The sequence below is a fragment of the Coregonus clupeaformis genome, chromosome 35 (genome assembly GCF_020615455.1).
Source record: "Coregonus clupeaformis isolate EN_2021a chromosome 35, ASM2061545v1, whole genome shotgun sequence".
NCBI lineage: Eukaryota > Metazoa > Chordata > Actinopteri > Salmoniformes > Salmonidae > Coregonus > Coregonus clupeaformis.
In genome coordinates this window covers 5811563-5830294 of record NC_059226.1, presented here as the reverse complement: position 1 = coordinate 5830294, position 18732 = coordinate 5811563, and positions in this window count along the sequence as shown.

Below are 18732 nucleotides of genomic sequence, written 5' to 3'. Positions count from 1 at the left end.
ATGTCCGCCACCAAGCAGGCACTCGAGAACTGTGCGTCGATAATCAAAATATGTAGGCTATAGGCTATCGCAATTTCTTGCCTTGCAATGTCTCATGTCAGTTCACTAAAGTAGGGGCTATCAATGAGTAGGCTGAGCTATTCAACACAACAGGCATGTCGGACACCGCGAACACTGGGTACTGGTAAGTACAACACAACCAACGAATAGCATAACACATAACACACAGCTGTCTGTGCGGGTCGCTACACAGCCCCCCCACCACAAAGTCCCTCGTCCCCGAGGGAACGAACAAAGTCTCTGAAGCGACCCGGAGGTCTCCTTTGCTTGCGTGGCCGTGATGGTTGCAGAGTGTCCAGATGTGGAACAGGGGGCTCAGTCCGTGGCAGGGGGCTGCCCCACTGGGGCCCAGGGAATGAAGGCAGGGACATGGGGGACAAGGATGAGGGAACGGGGAATAGAGTCTGTGGCTTCGGGGAACCACGCGGTGACACAGGGAGGGAGACTGGATGAGTGGGCTGTCTGGAGCCTTGTCTGTGGCGCCTGGGGGTGGGTGCTTGGGGAATGTCATTGCCAAAGAGGGGAATTGTGGGGGTCCCTGGGGTTTGGAGAGAAGAGGCCCCTCTGTATGGGGCTAACCTGTCCCGGTGCAGTGCTACCTTTCTCCCCCTGGGAGAAAGCTGCACCCGGTACACAACCTCCACTACCCTCTCCAGGACGCTGCAGGGCCCCACCCAGTGGCTTTCCAACTTGGGGCATCTGCCTTTCTTTCTCAGGGGGCTGTAGACCCAGACCAGTTCCCCTGCCACAAAGTGCCTTCCCCGGGTGTGCACGTCATAGTTCCTCTTCTGCCTAACACCTGCATTCACCAATTGCTCTCTGGCGAAGTTGTGGGCTGTCTCCAGGCAGTCCTGGAGTCTCCGGGCATATCCAGGGGCCGACCAAATGCCATCTCTGCAGGGGTGCGGATCTTGGTCGCTGTGGATGGACTCCGCAGCTCCAAACCTGCTGAATATCCCCACTGTCAGGGCGTCGACAATGGGCTCTGCCTCCTGGTCAGGAAGAGCATAGTCCTCGGGCCATTTTGTGAAATAGTCCATGGCCGTGAGCACCCAGCGGTTTCCACTGTCTGTGGTGGGGAACGGCCCAACTACATCCACTCCCACCCTCTCCATGGGAGCCCCAACTGGGAACTGTTGGAGCTGAGCATGAGAACGGCCTGGAGGGCCCTTTTTCGCTGTGCAGTTGTCACAGCGACGGCAAAAGTCCTCCACATCACTCTTGTGCTGCCCCCAGTTTTTGTGACCCCAAAGTGTCCAGTCCCCACCCCCCCATGAGTGCTCTGGAGCACAGCCTCCTGCAGTGCTTTTGGGACCACCACCTGCCACCTATCCTCTCCCGTAGCTGGCTCCTTCCATGCCCGCTGTAGCACGTCATCAGCCAGCCGCAGTCTCTCAAACTTTGACCACAACCCTTTGGTGGCGAGTGAGAGCGTTGCCACCTCTTCCCACGGTGGCCTCAGCTGCACCTCTACCCACTGTAGCACTGGCTGTAGGTCTGTGTCCCGTCCCTGCTACTGCCCCCATTCAGCCACGTCGACAGTCTGCAGCTCACAGCTGACAGGCCCGCCCGCCCGACACACTGTGGCACAGACCCCCTCCTCCGCACACAGCTCTCTCTCACGGCCCTCTCTCCGCTCACAGTGGCGGCACCCGTCTGCAGTACAGGGCCGACGGGACATGGCGTTGGAGTGGTGTGCCCCTGCCCTGTGCACCACTGTGAAGTCGTACAGCTGAAGCTCCTCCAACCAGCGTGCAACATGCCCCTCTGGCTCTTTGAAAGACATGAGCCACTGGAGAGCAGAGTGGTCAGTCCTTACAGTAAAGGGCAGGCCACCCAGGTAGTACTTGAAGTGTTTGATGGAAGCCACAACAGCGAGGAGCTCCCGCTGGGTGACACAGTAGCAGCGCTCATGTTTGTTGAATGTTTTACTGAAGTACGCCACCACTCTCTGGCCCCACCTGGGCCAGCACCCCACCCATGCCCACATTGCTCGCTTCTGTGTCCAGGATAAAGGGCAATGTGAAGTCAGGGGGGCGAGCACGGGGGCCTCGATCAGTGCACGTTTGAGGGTGTTGAAGGCCTCCTCGCACTCCACTGTTCAAGTGAAGTCCTTTGGCAGCAGGCGGTTCAGGGGAGCAGCGATGCTTGAGAAGCCCCGTACAAACCTCCGGTAGTACGAGGCCAGGCCCAGGAAGCTCTTCAGCTGATGCTGGTCGGTGGGGGTGTGCCAGTCTCGGACAGCCCCCACTTTGTCCTCCATGGTGCTGATACCCTCCTCCCCCACTTGGTGGCCCAAGAAAGACACCTCTCTTCTCATGAAGTGGCACTTCTCAGGGTGGAGCTTCAGGCCTGCGGCAGCCACCCTCTCCAGCACACGCCGTAGCGCCCCCAGGGATGACTGGAAAGAGCTGCCATGGGCCAGGATGTCGTCGAGGTATACCAGACACTCCTGTTGGGGGATGCCATCCAGCACCCTGTCCATCAAACGCTCAAAAGTAGCTGGAGCGTTGCACAGGACCTTGAACTGCCAGTGCCCTCTGTTAGGGCACTTAGACCACTGCGCCACGTATCTCCCGAGTGGCGCAGTGGTCTAAGGCAATGCATCGCAGTGCTAGCTGTGCCACTAGAGATCCTGGTTCGAATCCAGGCTCTGTCGTAGCCGGCCGCGACCGGGAGACCCATGGGGCGGCGCACAATTGGCCCAGCGTCGTCCAGGGTAGGGGAGGGAATGGTCGGCAGGGATGTAGAGCATGGCGTTTGCAACGCCAGGGTTGTGGGTTCGATTCCCACGGGGGATATGAAAAAAATAAAATAATGTATGCACTCACTAACTGTAAGTCGCTCTGGATAAGAGCGTCTGCTAAATGACTAAAATGTAAAATGTAAATGTTAGTGGAGAACGCAGTTTTGGCTCTGGCCTCTGGGGAGAGGGGCACCTGCAGTAGCCACTACGGAGGTCTAGTGAGGAGAACCAGGAGGACCCCCTAACCAGGTCCAGCGACTCATCAATGCGTGGTATGGGGTATGAGTCCTTCCTGGTTACCTCATTCAGCCGCCTGTAGTCCGCACAGAACCTCAGCTTGCCCCTCTTCTTAGGAACCATGACGATTGGTGCCGCCCAGGGGCTGTCTGAGGGCTCTATGAAGTCTGCCCGCTGCATCTCCAACACAGCTTTGTCTGCCGCCTCCTGGCGTGCCAGCAGGATACGGCGTGAACGCATCTCGATGAGCCGAGCATCACCTATGTCGATCTCATGCTGCACCAGATGAGTCTGACCCACCTCTTCCTCACTCAGCGCAAAGCTGTCTCTGAATTCAAACAGCAACTGCCACATCCGTTCCTGCTGCTCGGGGTCAAGACCAACACAGTTCCTCTCCCATATCTCCCTCACTGCAGACAGCGTCCTCTCCTCTCACATCTGGGGTAGCTGGGCTGGGGGGGCGTGGCCCGGGTTCACAGAGGGATGTGTCGTGGAGGTAGCTGGGGGAATGTAACACACAGCCGTAGGTGACAGAGGGGCTGTGGAAAAGTCACACAGATTTGGGGGAGGGCGGGCAGCCATGAGTCTCTGCTGCTTTAACTGTTGGAGTAAGGGGGTTGTTGGGTTGTGTGAATGTGACATTAGGGCCATGGTGACTGCCGGTTATCCCTGGAAGCTCAGTGTGCCCCCATTTAGGTCTAACTGGCAGCCTGTGCTCCTAAGAAAGTCCAACCCACACAGGATGACACACAGTTCTGCCCCCTACTGTCAGTCATTATTCCCTTCCCTTTCATGGGTGCCAGCTCACCTGTGACTGTGCGGAGCTGCACAGTTGTGGGCTCAAACTGAGTCCAACCTGGCACAATATCCGGCCTCACCAGGGTTACTGTGGACCCAGTGTCCACCAGGGCAGAGCAGGGCACCCCCTCCAAAGTGACAGGAACATGACAAAAGTCCCTAACACAGGTCCGATCCACCACAACAATAGGCTCCATCCGCTTGCACTCGTCTGCTTCTGGGGGGCGTGGAGCCTTGCTCCCCCGTCTGTGCCGGCACACCTCCTGGCGATGGTGGTGGTTGGGAAATAGAGCCAGAGGTCCGCCCCATCTATGCGGACCCTGAGCCGTTTCCCTGCGCTCTGAGGGACATGGGGCAATCCCAGCGCAGATGGCCTGGCTGGCCACACCCCCAGCAGAATGAGTTCAGTCATTTCAGCCACCCATGCAGGCTTTTCCGGCTCTGGGCTGCTCTGCCCCACTGCCCGCACAGTGGGTGTGTCTCCCTGCACCCCCACCGAAGCCCCAGCTGAAGACCCAGCTATTACTCAGTTCGAAGCGCAGCAGCCCCGGGCTGTACACACTGTCCAAAGCGCCTCCTCAGTGCTCCAACTAAAGCCCCATAATCACGTCTGTCCTCGGGGCTAATCAATATCAAACAGGACAGAGCATCATCCGTAAGGCACAAAGCCAACTGCAGTGCCCTATCTTCATTCGACCACCCCCCAAAATGAGCTAACAGTTCAAACTGAGCATGAAAAGCTTCCCAATCCACCTTACCGGAGTACTTCGGTGTCTTAACAGATGCGGACGCAATCGGGGACTGGGCACCGCCATGTTTGTTTACATCCTGAGGCCCAGCCTCCTCGTCACGTGGCGTTGACGTCACCCCTTCGGTCCGACCCCCAGAATCCCTGCGAAGCACAGTAGATGAAGCACTCATGCCCGCTTCAGCCGCCATCATTCTAGTGGTCTCCCTCAAGCGGCCAATATGCTCCGATGCCCTGGAGATCTCCTCGGCCAGATCCTCCGACTTCCACGCACCTCCTTGGCCATAATCGTCTCCTACCTCCACCTTCACTTTCGGACTCCCTCAAAGCATTTTCAACCCCCGATCTTCTCCACGTACACGTTAGCTAGCCACGGTAGTCAGCTAGCTAGTAGCTGGCTAACTTTTATCCACGTTTTTACTTCTGACACCAATGTAATGACCTGGCTAGATCATAAATGAACAATTGTCCAGACAGAGGTTTGAGTTTACGAATTCCCGGTTTATTAACCAAACTCAACACAGGCTACTATTTGGCCGTAGCCCACGCCAAATAAATCAAGGATACCGTATAAAACAACCGTGACCACCTCTTGTTAAGACCAGATGAAAGAGAGAGAATAATGGCTAAGCATGGTCTTAAACTAGCTGTGCTCCACCCCCCTGCCAAACCCTCCCCCACCACTCCACCAACCACCAGGATACCCGGCACCAGAACATTCCAGGCATTCCCGTGGTTGGCAGATAGCAGGTTGACTGGCATGTCGGACCCCGCGAACACTGGGTACTGGTAAGTACAACACAACCAACGAATAGCATAACACATAACACACAGCTGTCTGTGCGGGTTGCTACATATACACTGCTCAAAAAAATTAAGGGAACACTTAAACAACACAATGTAACTCCAAGTCAATCACACTTCTGTGAAATCAAACTGTCCACTTAGGAAGCAACACTGATTGACAATAAATGTCACATGCTGTTGTGCAAATGGAATAGACAACAGGTGGAAATTATAGGCAATTCGCAAGACACCCCCAATAAAGGACTGGTTTTGCAGGTGGTGACCACAGACCACTTCTCAGTTCCTATGCTTCCTGGCTGATGTTTTGGTCACTTTTGAATGCTGGCGGTGCTTTCACACTAGTGGTAGCATGAGACGGAGTCTACAACCCACACAAGTGGCTCAGGTAGTGCAGCTCATCCAGGATGGCACATCAATGCGAGCTGTGGCAAGAAGGTTTGCTGTGTCTGTCAGCGTAGTGTCCAGAACATGGAGGCGCTACCAGGAGACAGGCCAGTACATCAGGAGACATGGAGGAGGCCGTAGGAGGGCAACAACCCAGCAGCAGGACTGCTACCTCCGCCTTTGTGCAAGGAGGAGCAGGAGGAGCACTGCCAGAGCCCTGCAAAATGACCTCCAGCAGGCCACAAATGTGCATGTGTCTGCTCAAACAGTCAGAAACAGACTCCATGAGGGTGGTATGAGGGCCCGACGTCCACAGGTGGGGGTTGTGCTTACAGCCCAACACCGTGCAGGACATTTGGCATTTGCCAGAGAACACCAAGATTGGCAAATTCGCCACTGGCGCCCTGTGCTCTTCACAGATGAAAGCAGGTTCACACTGAGCACATGTGACAGACGTGACAGAGTCTGGAGACGCCGTGGAGAACGTTCTGCTGCCTGCAACATCCTCCAGCATGACCGGTTTGGCGGTGGGTCAGTCATGGTGTGGGGTGGCATTTCTTTGGGGGCCGCACAGCCCTCCATGTGCTCGCCAGAGGTAGCCTGACTGCCATTAGGTACCGAGATGAGATCCTCAGACCCCTTGTGAGACCATATGCTGGTGCGGTTGGCCCTGGGTTCCTCCTAATGCAAGACAATGCTAGACCTCATGTGGCTGGAGTGTGTCAGCAGTTCCTGCAAGAGGAAGGCATTGATGCTATGGACTGGCCCGCCCGTTCCCCAGACCTGAATCCAATTGAGCACATCTGGGACATCATGTCTCGCTCCATCCACCAACGCCACGTTGCACCACAGACTGTCCAAGAGTTGGCGGATGCTTTTGTCCAGGTCTGGGAGGAGATCCCTCAGGAGACCATCCGCCACCTCATCAGGAGCATGCCCAGGCGTTGTAGGGAGGTCATACAGGCACGTGGAGGCCACACACACTACTGAGCCTCATTTTTACTTGTTTTAAGGACATTACATCAAAGTTGGATCAGCCTGTAGTGTGGTTTTCCACTTTAATTTTGAGGGTGACTCCAAATCTAGACCTCCATGGGTTGATCAATTTGATTTCCATTGATAATTTTTGTGTGATTTTGTTGTCAGCACATTCAACTATGTAAAGAAAAAAGTATTTAATAAGATTATTTCATTCATTAAGATCTAGGATGTGTTATTTTAGTGTTCCCTTAATTTTTTTGAGCAGTGTATATATTAGGCTATCAATGAGTATGGCTAAGCTATTCTTCATAGTGCCAGTGAATTGAAGTTGAACATCGCCAAATGCATCAGTTTAAATAGGCCTAAATGTGCAATAAAAAAGTATTGCCTATAGCTTATTTAAAGAAACCCTGGCTGGCTGTTGATGTCCTAGGTCAGGGCTCTCCAACCCTGTTCCTGGAGAGCTACCTTCCTGTAGGTTTTCACTCCAACCCCAGTTGTAACTAACCTGATTCAGTTTATCAACCAGCCAATTATTTAATCAGATGCACTGGATTAGTGTTGGAGAGAAAACCTACAGAATGGTAGCTCTCCACGAACAGGGTTGGAGAGCCCTGTCCTAGGCAATAGATCATCCCGCTAAACTTTTTGGAAATGGCAAGTTCACTTTCTCATCCATAAACACAGTCAAGTGCAAATATGGTACGGAGGTAAAGACAGATTCAGGTTGGATATTTGATGGATATTCGCCTGTAGTTTTCCTTACGTCCACCAACAGCAGTTAGGGACCATCAATATAGTGACAAATCAAAATTTTCAAATTTCAATAGCTCTTTAACCATTACTCCTGAAACTTTAAAAACTGGTTCTAGCTCACCCGATGGCAGAGACACATATTGCACACACTTTTTTTGGTCGATTTACATCTCACACTATTTTAAATTATTCAATAGCGCCTTGGTCATGTGACCCTTTTGTTTTTCCATTTGCATCTCATGAGATTTTACGTGAAATTTTTAAAGTTTCACATTTCAATAGCTCCTTAGTCATATCACCTACAACCCTCAAACTACTTTCAGAATGTCCACTGAGTGGCCTTATATGTAGCACAACCATTTGTTTGTCCATTTTCATCTCAGGTGATTTTACATTAATTTTTCTATGTTTTTCATTGTTTCAAATTTCAATAGCTCTCTGGTCATGTGACCTACGACCCTCAAACTGCTGTCAGAATATCCACTGACAAGCCTTATATATTGCACACCTTTTTGTTTGTCCATTTTCATCAAACACAATTTTACATACACAATTTTACATACATGTTTCAAACTTTCAAATTTCAATAGCTCCTTGGTCATGTGACCTACAACCCTCAAACTACTTTCAGAATATCCACTCACTAGCCTTATACAGTGAGGGAAAAAAAGTATTTGATCCCCTGCTGATTTTGTACATTTGCGCACTGACAAAGAAATGATCAGTCTATAATTTTAATGGTAGGTTTATTTGAACAGTGAGAGACAGAATAACAACAAAATAATCCAGAAAAACGCATGTCAAAAATGTTATAAATTGATTTGCATTTGAATGAGGGAAATAAGTATTTGACCCCCTCTCAATCAGAAAGATTGGTGTCTTTTATACAGGTAACGAGCTGAGATTAGGAGCACACTCTTAAAGGGAGTGCTCCTAATCTCAGCGTGTTACCTGTATAAAAGACACCTGTCCACAGAAGCAATGAATCAATCAGATTCCAAACTCTCCACCATGGCCAAGACCAAAGAGCTCTCCAAGGATGTCAGGGACAAGATTGTAGACCTACACAAGGCTGGAATGGGCTACAAGACCATCGCCAAGCAGCTTGGTGAGAAGGTGACAACAGTTGGTGCGATTATTCGCAAATGGAAGAAACACAAAAGACCTGTCAATCTCCCTCGGCCTGGGGCTCCATGCAAGATCTCACCTCGTGGAGTTGCAATGATCATGAGAACGGTGAGGAATCAGCCCAGAACTACACGGGAGGATCTTGTCAATGATCTCAAGGCAGCTGGGACCATAGTCACCAAGAAAACAATTGGTAACACTACGCCGTGAAGGACTGAAATCCTGTGGTGCCCGCAAGGTCCCCCTGCTCAAGAAAGCACATATACAGGGCCGTCTGAAGTTTGCCAATGAACATCTGAATGATTCAGAGGAAAACTGGGTGAAAGTGTTGTGGTCAGATTAGACCAAAATTGAGGTCTTTGGCATCAACTCAACTCGCCGTGTTTGGAGGAGGAGGAATGCTGCCTATGACCCCAAGAACACCATCCCCACCGTCAAACATGGAGGTGGAAACATTATGCTTTGGGGGTGTTTTTCTGCTAAGGGGACAGGACAACTTCACCGCATCAAAGGGACGATGGACGGGGCCATGTACCGTCAAATCTTGGGTGAGAACCTCCTTCCCTCAGCCAGGGCATTGAAAATGGGTCGTGGATGGGTATTCCAGCATGACAATGACCCAAAACACACGGCCAAGGCAACAAAGGAGTGGCTCAAGAAGAAGCACATTAAGGTCCTGGAGTGGCCTAGCCAGTCTCCAGACCTGAATCCCATAGAAAATCTGTGGTGGGAGCTGAAGGTTCGAGTTGCCAAACGTCAGCCTCGAAACCTTAATGACTTGGAGAAGGTCTGCAAAGAGGAGTGGAACAAAATCCCAAAATGTGTGCAAACCTGGTGGCCAACTACAAGAAACGTCTGACCTCTGTGATTGCCAACAAGGGTTTTGCCACCAAGTACTAAGTCTTGTTTTGCAGAGGGGTCAAATACTTATTTCCCTCATTTAAAATGCAAATCAATTTATAACATTTTTGACATGTGTTTTTCTAGATTTTTTTGTTGTTATTCTGTCTCTCACTGTTCAAATAAACCTACAATTAAAATTATAGACTGATCATTGTCTTTGTCAGTGGGCAAACTTACAAAATCAGCAGGGGATCAAATACTTTTTTCCCTCACTGTACATATGTATATACATATATACATATATATATATATATATATATATATACACATATACACAAATACAGTGGGGAGAACAAGTATTTGATACACTGCCGATTTTGCAGGTTTTCCTACTTACAAAGCATGTAGAGGTCTGTAATTTTTATCATAGGTACACTTCAACTGTGAGAGACGGAATCTAAAACAAAAATCCAGAAAATCACATTGTATGATTTTTAAGTAATTAATTTGCATTTTATTGCATGACATAAGTATTTGATACATCAGAAGAGCAGAACTTAATATTTGCTACAGAAACCTTTGTTTGCAATTACAGAGATCATACGTTTCATGTAGGTCTTGACCAGGTTTGCACACACTGCAGCAGGGATTTTGGCCCACTCCTCCATACAGACCTTCTCCAGATCCTTCAGGTTTCGGGGCTGTCGCTGGGCAATACAGACTTTCAGCTCCCTCCAAAGATGTTCTATTGGGTTCAGGTCTGGAGACTGGCTAGGCCACTCCAGGACCTTGAGATGCTTCTTACGGAGCCACTCCTTAGTTTCCCTGGCTGTGTGTTTCGGGTCGTTGTCATGCTGGAAGACCCAGCCACGACCCATCTTCAATGCTCTTACTGAGGGAAGGAGGTTGTTGGCCAAGATTTCGCGATACATGGCCCCATCCATCCTCCCCTCAATACGGTGCAGTCGTCCTGTCCCCTTTGCAGAAAAGCATCCCCAAAGAATGATGTTTCCACCTCCATGCTTCACGGTTGGGATGGTGTTCTTGGGGTTGTACTCATCCTTCTTCTTCCTCCAAACACAGCGAGTGGAGTTTAGACCAAAAAGCTCTATTTTTGTCTCATCAGACCACATGACCTTCTCCCATTCCTCCTCTGGATCATCCAGATGGTCATTGGCAAACTTCAGACGGGCCTGGACATGCGCTGGCTTGAGCAGGGGGACTTTGCGTGCGCTGCAGGATTTTAATCCATGACGGCGTAGTGTGTTACTAATGGTTTTCTTTGAGACTGTGGTCCCAGCTCTCTTCAGGTCATTGACCAGGTCCTGCCGTGTAGTTCTGGGCTGATCCCTCACCTTCCTCATGATCATTGATGCCCCACGAGGTGAGATCTTGCATGGAGCCCCAGACCGAGGGTGATTGACCGTCATCTTGAACTTCTTCCATTTTCTAATAATTGTGCCAACAGTTGTTGCCTTCTCACCAAGCTGCTTGCCTATTGTCCTGTAGCCCATCCCAGCCTTGTGCAGGTTTACAATTTTATCCCTGATGTCCTTACACAGCTCTCTGGTCTTGGCCATTGTGGAGAGGTTGGAGTCTGTTTGACTGAGTGTGTGGACAGGTGTCTTTTATACAGGTAACGAGTTCAAACAGGTGCAGTTAATACAGGTAATGAGTGGAGAACAGGAGGGCTTCTTAAAGAAAAACTGACAGGTCTGTGAGAGCCGGAATTCTTACTGGTTGGTAGGTGATCAAATACTTATGTCATGCAATAAAATGCAAATTAATTACTTAAAAATCAGACAATGTGATTTTCTGGATTTTTGTTTTAGATTCCGTCTCTCACAGTTGAAGTGTACCTATGATAAAAATGACAGACCTCTACATGCTTTGTAAGTAGGAAAACCTGCAAAATCGGCAGTGTATCAAATACTTGTTCTCCCCACTGTATATGTGTATATATGTGTGTATATATATGTGTGTATATATATATATATATATATATATATATGTGTGTGTGTATATACACATATGTGTTTATATATATATATATATATATATATATATATATATACACACACACACACAGTCATTGGTCAGTCCTCAGGGTAACAAACACTGCCTACCTGCTCCAGCCTTGGCCTTCACAACCTCAGTGCCAGCATCCTGGATCCTAGCGGTCAGAACAGACAGCTGGTCAGCTGGGAACTCCACTTTGGGTGTTGCCTACAGAGAGACGTGCAATGTGTATAGTTATTCACAGGGAAAGCATTGAAATTATAGACTGATCATGTCTTTGTCAGTGGGCAAATGTACAAAATCAGCAGGAGATCAAATACTTTTTTCATCCATTTTCATCTCAGGTGATTTTACATGAATTTGTCTATGTTTTTCATTGTTTCGAATTTCAATAGCTCTCTGGTCATGTGACCTACAACCCTCAAACTACTTTCAGAATATCCACTCACTAGTCTTATATATTGCTCACTCTTTTGGTCGTCCATTTTCATCTCAGGTGATTTTACATGAATTTGTCTATGTTTTTCATTGTTTCGAATTTCAATAGCTCCTTGGTCATGTGACCTACTGACCTCAAACAAACTTCAGAATGTCCACGGACTAGCCTTATATATGGCACACTCTTGTTTGTGTACTGTAATCTCACGCGGTGTTACATACATTTTTCATAGTTTTGAATTTCAATAGCTCCTTGGTCATGTCAATTACACACCTAAGAAGTGTGCAGTGGATATATACCCATATTGTATAACCTCTAGTTATGTATCTTCTATATTGTTGTACATTAATATTAGTTTGACAATTAGGGGGTTCAGTCCAGTGTTTACCCTTTTCTTTAATGTTTATCTATAATAATTGGTAGTTCTGAGTACTTATTTTCCCTTTCCTTAAGTCTTTATTTTGCCACAGTATTTAACAATAGGAGAGAGAAAGAGAATATCTCCTTTCACCGTTATTATCAACCATAAAAGAAAAGGGCATAGTACGAGAGTCATGTTATTAATTGTCCAAAGAGTGAACGGCCAGTAAGGTAGGCTGCAGTGGGTTTGCTGGTCAATACATATACTGAACATGTAACCACAATAATGGTGGCCAGAAAATCAATTAATTAACATTGAATATTAACAAATTAAACAGAGATTGTAGACCTTTAATCTTTTTCCAACATGTCAACAGTCACTTGTACTTCAAATAAGTACAAAACATTTCAGTGTTAACTTTCACTTTATCCCTGGTTGATGTACATTTCAGAGCCTCTTCAGTGTGGATGGGTATAGCATACATTTTTAACAACAAAGACAGCACTTCCAGTTTGTGTTCTTCACTCTGTTGAACTCTTCTGTATTCATCCCTAGCCACAGCACATGGAACCACTGTTGGCATGCAAAACATTCAATCTAAAACAGAACAAAGCGTAACAAGTTATAAATAATATAAAATATCAATGCAGTATGACGAATTTGCCATCCATTGTGTTATTTAATTGTCTTACATGCCATAACTGTTGTCAAAAGATTATAAACATGTTAAATAAAGTTACTAACCCAGTCAGTCTTTGGGCCACATCCAGGTTCTTTGTCAGTGGCACACATGAAGCAGTTGTTGGCTTTGTTGAACTCTGAAATCATAGGCATGAACTGAACATGGTTGTCCCACACAACGACATAAAAATATAGAATTTACATTTACTTTTAATTAAATGTCATTACATACAAGACAGTTTGAGTATATCCTCAGCCATTTCTTTTCGCAGTTGCTCCATGTGTTTTTGTGAAGGTTCTATATCCATTTGGGAGGGGATGTTGGGGAAGTTCTGTGCAACTTCCTTGGCCATCTACACCAAAAAAGAAAATAGAGTTTTTGACCTAATTGTCACATAACAGCTAACCATTAATTATTGAAAATATAACTATCAAACCTGCATTACAAAGACCCCACAGCTGAAGGTGTCCTGCTTCATGGTGGGAGTTATTTCCCCTCCTTTCCACTTTATGTCCACCCAGTCGTCTTTTCATGGCAGGATCTTCTCATTTTGAAGTATTCTCTTTTTTTATGTAAACATAATGGAATTCTGATTAGTTATAGGGAAATGAATACACACCAAAACTGTATGCTGTTTTCCTTATCAGCATAATATAGTAGAGGTAATTTCCTTTATGCCCCATTCTACACACAGCCTAAATTATAGGCACTGAACCATTTACATGAGAATAATCAAAGTAGCAGTGGCGGCTCCTGAAAAAATTCTCAGGGGGGGCAATTTTTCTGATGATTTAGGTGACCTACACACATTTAAAAAAAGATATGTCCAGCAACAACATGAAGACAGGGGCAGCATATAAATCAATACCAGAAGCATTTATTGACTGATCTCAAAAGTGTTGGCTTACAAAAGCAAAATAAGTTATCACAGTAAAAATAATCAAGGGTGTTCTTTCACATTCCTCAACACTGCATAAACAATATGCATTTCCATAAAACACCTCATCTAATTGTGCCACAAAGTTGACAAGTCCAAGAAAAATACCAGGGTTGGTGGAGCCCTCAGTTTCATCTTTGCCTCGCAAAGCTAACTCAAACACTCCGCAAAACTTCACACACTGGATTAGCCGGCTGAGGATGTGGCGGTTCTTGCTAACCTCATCGTTGTGGCGGCGGACAGCTAGCCTGTATCCCTCATCCAGTTGAGTGGCAATGTTCACTCTCCCCAAAGCAGACAATCTCAAACAGCTATCCATGTGGGTCTTTGACAGCTCATGTTTCTTAATCTTTTCTGAAAGATGGTGCATGTCCGTTACACCAGTCGCTGTCCAAGCGGTGCTGTCTGCCGTGCCGCCTTCAGGGTGAAAGAGTAAGCAGGGGTAGCAGAAGACTGCATTAGCTACATCGCAGCCTGCTAGCCAGGTTTTTCGTTCGTACCAATTTTTGGAAAATCCTCGGGTGTAGGACTTTCCCCCTTTAGTAGAAACCTGTTGAATTATTACATTTGGTCTGGGAGGTCCTAATTGTTTCGTTGCCAATTTATCTTGATTTGTTCGCCGACAAAAAAGGAACTTCTTTCAAAGAGACAATCGAGTTGCACTGAACGCTAGCCATCTTGACAGTAGTACGTGAATTGATTGACGCTGCTACCCGCTCTTTTCTTAGTTACGTTCATGGTTATGTTACGTATGACGAAAGCGCGTAAGTGCAAGCCCTCCCGGAACCCATAGAGATTGTATTGATAGCTCTGATATTTGAAAAAAAAAGATTTTACATGAGAGTCTATGAGAGACTTCTGGGGCGATTTTCAACCTGACTGAAATCGCCCCAAAAGGGGCGGGGCCATTTGAAGCACGACTTTAGCCTGATTGGACATTTAGTGGCAGATCAGACGTCTAGATTAGAACACTGATAACTACTGTTGCCGTGATATAATTGATTAGAAAAAAAATCCCTTCCTTTTCCCGTTTGGCAGTGCGTCGCCCATATCGCCCTAATGAACACACCGCCCCTGCAAAGTAGCATATACTCCCCAAATGACTTCTGAGTGTGGGTGTCCACAAATCTCCGTAGCCGATGTGAGTAAGACTTTTAAGCAGGTCAACATTCACAAGGCCGCAGGGCCAGACGGATTACCAGGACGTGTACTCCGAGCATGTGCTGACCAACTGGCAAGTGTCTTCACCAACATTTTCAACATGTCCCTGACTGAGTCTGTAATACCAACATGTTTCAAGCAGACCACCATAGTCCCCGTGCCCAAGGACACTAAGATAACCTGCCTAAATGACTACCAACACCGTAGCACTGACGTCTGTAGCCATGAAGTGCTTTGAAAGGCTGGTCATGGCTCACATCAACACCATTATCCCAGAAACCCTAGACCCACTCCAATTTGCATACCGCCCCAACAGATCCACAGATGATGCAATCTCTATTGCACTCCACACTGCCCTTTCCCACCTGGACAAGAGGAACACCTACGTGAGAATGCTATTAATTGACTACAGCTCAGCGTTCAACACCATAGTGCCCTCAAAGCTCATCACTAAGCTAAGGATCCTGGGACTAAACACCTCCCTCTGCAACTGGATCCTGGACTTCCTGACAGGCCGCCCCCAGGTGGTAAGGGTAGGTAACAACACATCTGCCACGCTGATCCTCAATACGGGGGCCCCTCAGGGGTGCGTGCTCAGTCCCCTCCTGTACTCCCTGTTCACCCATGACTGCATGGCCAGGCACGACTCCAACACCATCATTAAGTTTGCCGACAACACAACAGTGGTAGGCCTGATCACCGACAACGATGAGACAGCCTATAGGGAGGAGGTCAGAGACCTGGCCGTGTGGTGCCAGGACAACAACCTCTCCCTCAATGTGACCAAGACAAAGGAGATGATTGTGGACTACAGGAAAAAGAAGAGGACTGAGCACGCCCCCATTCTCATCGACGGGGCTGTAGTGGAACAGGTTGAGAGCTTCAAGTTCCTTGGTGTCCACATCACCAACAAACTATCATGGTCCAAACACACCAAGACAGTCGTGAAGAGGGCACGACAAAGCCTATTCCCCCTCAGGAGACTGAAAAGATTTGGCATGGGTCCTCAGATCCTCAAAAAGTTCTACAGCTGCACCATCGAGAGCATCCTGACTGGTTGCATCACCGCCTGGTATGGCAACTGCTCGGCCTCCGACCGGAAGGCACTACAGAGGGTAGTGCGTACGGCCCAGTACATCACTGGGGCCAAGCTTCCTGCCATCCAGGACCTCTATACCAGGCGGTGTCAGAGGAAGGCCCTGAAAATTGTCAAAGACTCCAGCCACCCTAGTCATAGACTGTTCTCTTTGCTACCGCACGGCAAGCAGTACCGGAGCGCCAAGTCTAGGTCCAAAAGGCTTCTCAACAGCTTCTACCCCCAAGCCATAAGACTCCTGAACAGCTAATCATGGCTACCCGGACTATTTGCACCCCCACCCCATCTATTACGCTGCTGCTACTCTGTTCATTATTTATGCATAGTCACTCTACCCACATGTACATATTACCTCAACTACCTCAACTAGCCGGTGCCCCTGCACATTGACTCTGCACCGGTACCCCCCTATATATAGCCTCCCTACTGTTCTTTTATTTTACTTCTGCTCTTTTTTCTCAACACTTTTTTGTTGTTGTTTTATTTTACTTTTTTATTAAGAAATAAATGCATTGTTGGTTAAGGGCTGTAAGTAAGCATTTCACGGTAATGTCTACACCTGTTGTATTCGGCGCATGTGGCAAATAACATTTGATTTGATTTGATTAGTAGGATTCTGCAATAATGAGGTGGTGTGTATGTGTGGTGGTGTGTTCCTAATTGACCTGGCCCAGGTATCCTGGATGGATATAGATCTCATTCCGTCAGTAGAGGATGCCTGGTTGTTCCTTAAAAGTAATTTCCTCTCAATCTTAAATAAACATGCCCCATTCAAAAAATACAGAACTAAGAACCGATATAGCCCCTGGTTCTCCTCAGACTTGACTGCCCTTGACCAGCACAAAAACATCCTGTGGCGTACTGCATTAGCATCAAATAGCCCCCGCGATATGCAACTTTTCAGGGAAGTTAGGAACCAATATACACAAGCAGTCAGGAAAGCAAAGGCTAACTTTTTCAAACAGAAATTTGCATCCTGTAGCACTAACTCCAAAAAGTTTTGGGACACTGTAAAGTCCATGGAGAATAAGAGCACTTCCTCCCAGCTGCCCACTGCACTGAGGCTAGGAAACACTATCACCACCGATAAATCTACAATAATCGAGAATTTCAACAAGCATTTTGCTACAGCTGGCCATGCTTTCCATCTGGCTACCACTACCCCGGCCACCAACTCTGCACCCTCCGCTGCAACTTGCCCATGCCCCCCCGCTTCTCCTTCACACAAATTCAGACAGCTGATGTTTTGAAAGCGCTGCAAAATCTGGACCCCTACAAATCAGCTGGGCTAGACAATCTGGACCCTTTCTTTCTAAAACTAGCCGCTGAAATTGTCGCAACCCCTATTACTAGTCTGTTCAACCTCTCTTTCATAACGTCTGAGATCCCCAGAGATTGGAAAGCTGCCGCGGTCATCCCCCTCTTCAAAGGGGGTGACACTCTAGATCCAAACTGCTACAGACCTATATCCATCCTGCCCTGCCTTTCGAAAGTATTTGAAAGCCAAGTTAACAAACAGATCACCGACCATTTCGAATACCACCGTACCTTCTCCGCTATGCAATCCGGTTTCCGAGCTGGTCATGGGTGCACTTCAGCCACGCTCAAGGTCCTAAACGATATTATAACCGCGATTGATAATAGACAGTACTGTGCAGCCGTCTTCATCGACCTGGCCAAGGCTTTCGACTCTGTCAACCACCGCATTCTTATTGGCAGACTAAATAGCCTTGGTTTCTCAAATGACTGCCTTGCCTGGTTCACCAACTACTTCTCGGATAGAGTTCAGTGTGTCAAATCGGAGGGCCTGTTGTCTGGACCTATGGCAGTCTCTATGGGGGTTCAATTCTTGGGCCGACACTTTTCTCCGTGTATATCAATGATGTCGCTCTTGCTGCTGGTGACTCTCAGATCCACCTCTACGCAGACGACACCATTTTGTATACATCTGGCCCTTCATTGGACACTGTGTTAACAAACCTCCAAACGAGCTTCAATGCCATACAACACTCCTTCAGTAGCCTCCAACTGCTCTTAAACACTAGTAAAACTAAATGCATGCTTTTCAATCGAACGCTGCTGGCACCCGCCCACCCGATTAGAATCACCACTCTCGACGGGTCTGACCTAGAGTATGTGGACAACTACAAATACCTAGGTGTCTGGTTAGACTGTAAACTCTCCTTCCAGACTCACATAAAGAATCTCCAATCCAAAGTTAAATCTAGAATCGGCTTCCCTATTTCGCAACAAAGCCTCCTTCACTCATGCTGCCAAACATGCCCTCGTAAAACTGACTATCCTACCGATCCTTGACTTCGGCGATGTCATTTACAAAATAGCCTCCAACACTCTACTTAGCAAATTGGATGTAGTCTATCACAGTGCCATCCGTTTTGTCTCCAAAGCCCCATACACTACCCACCACTGTGACCTGTACGCTCTTGTTGGCTGGTCCTCACTACATGTTTGTCGTCAAACCCACTGGCTCCAGGCCATCTATAAATCACTGCTAGGCAAATCCCCGCCTTATCTTAGCTCATTGGTCA